Genomic DNA, 2248 nt, shown 5'->3' with positions numbered 1-2248 from the left:
TGAAGTGGAGAAATTACCAAACATAGTATTATAACTCTTCGATCAGATCGAGGTGGTGAATACTTTAATGGAGTGCTTCTAGATTATCTCAAAGTAAACGGTATAGTCTCCCAGTGGACGTCTCCAGATTGGTATCTGAAAGGAGAAATCAAACTTTGTTAGACTTAGTTCGGTCCATGATGAGCTATGTAAATCTTCCAGTATTCTATGGGGTTATGCATTAGAAACCTCAGCATATTTAATGAATAAGGTGCCTTCCAAATGTGTTCCTCAAACTTCGTATGAGATATTGAAAGAAAGGAAACCGAGTCTTAAACACGTTAAGATTTGGGGATGTCCAGCTTATGTCAAGAAAGTTGACCCAGATAAGCTGGAATATCGATCCGAAAAATGTAGTTTTGTGGGATATCCTAAAGAGACTTTAGGGTATTACTTTTACGCCGATCATCGGGTGTTTGTCTCCAGACATGCTACCTTCTGGGAAAAGCAGTTTATCCTTGAAGGAAACAGTGGGAGCAAAATTGAACTTGATGAAGTTCAAGAAGCACAAACTACTACAGATCGAGTGGAAACACCTGTTCTGACTGAACAACCATTTATGGAACAGCCCATTCATAGGTCAGGGAGAGTGTCTCGCCAACCTGAGAGGTAATATGGCCTTATCATTGAGAATGACAATGAGTTGTCGATCATTAATGATGACGACCCTGTGACCTATAATGAGGCTATGAGTACTGTTGACTCAGAGAAATGACATAGTGCCATGAAATCCAGAATGGAATCTATGTATACGGTATACAAAAGATAGATTATAGCAGATGGCCAGGTGGAGACCTTTAAGGCCAGGCTTTTGGGAAAAGGATTCAAAGAAAGGCAATGGATTGACTTTGATGAAACCTTTTACCTGTAGCCCTGTTAAAATCAGTTCGGATTTTGCTTGCGAATGCTGCTTACTACGACTATGTGATCTGGAAAATAGCTAGATGGTTTTCTTTCCAAGGGAAATGAAAACCTTGTGTGTAAGCTGCTGCGAACCATATGTGGTTTAAAGCAAGCTTCTCGAAAGATGGAACATTCATTTTAATGAGACAATCAAAGAGTTTGATTTTATCAAAAAATATAGATGAACCATGCGTCTACAAAAGGGTTAGTGGGAGCGCAGTAACATTTCTTGTATTGTATTGAATTAGAGTTGACACACATAACAACATAGCAGACCCACTCACAAAGCTGCTTTCTGAAAGTCACTTTGATCGTTATAAAGACTAGATGGGTATTAGATACCAGACTGATTGGCTTTAGTACAAGTGGGAGATTGAAAGGAATATGTCCTAAGTCCAATCATGAATTAGGATTTAGGAATAACTCTTTACGTAATCTGTTTTGATTTCATTGATATTAATAAATGACTTGTTTTGTTTTTATTACGGGCTTTATCTATTTAAGTGTTTAAATAAGATATACCATAGTTTAGAGTAAAGCTTTTTATGGATTATGATGAGATCATAATAGTGAGACCTAAAAAGATGATAACTCTAAACTTAAATAGTTCCTGGTCATAGGATTACTAACTGGTAATTAATAATCCGCAAAGATCGGTACATACTATGCTTACTTCATTATGAAGGATGTCTGTTCTCATAGACATTTGTGTGGGGACACTATAGCTAGTATGTAGGTGCTTATTATAGAATAAGTTCACTGAACATGACTCGCACAGCTGAACAACTGATGGAGTTCACTCACGTGTCAGCAGTTGTTCACATAGTGATAGTTGTACAAGTATCCTTAGACTTGAGGTCATCATAGTCATCTTGTGTACACTGAACTATGCTTTGGTTTAGTTCTTAGTCTCCAGGGACAATTATTAGGGCTCTTCTGGGTATAGGAATTTATACACGAAGATAGTGTATGATCAATAAAGGATCTACCCCTTCCAGTGAAGGAAACGAATGTTCAAGGCTGATCCACTTATGCTAGTTCAGGAATCTCTGGCCAGAGTGAATGAAATTAGAAAGGAGTTTCTAATTTGCATAGAACTACGTATAGTAAATGGTAAGCAAGTGATTAAATTAGATAGGCTTGACACGAGATCCATGCCTAGTATTTAATCGGGACATTGTAGGGTAGAAGGAGTTTATTGTACGGTAACTATTCACTGACAGGTTCTTGGTATTCTAAACAGTGAATTCATATTATCCGGATAGTCGCGATATGTTGAGAAGCATCACTCACGATGTAGAATAAA

This window comes from Apium graveolens, chromosome 2 (genome assembly GCF_009905375.1).
Source record: "Apium graveolens cultivar Ventura chromosome 2, ASM990537v1, whole genome shotgun sequence".
Lineage (NCBI taxonomy): Eukaryota > Viridiplantae > Streptophyta > Magnoliopsida > Apiales > Apiaceae > Apium > Apium graveolens.
The sequence above is the reverse complement of the archived record's forward strand: the minus strand, read 5'-3'. Positions refer to the sequence as shown.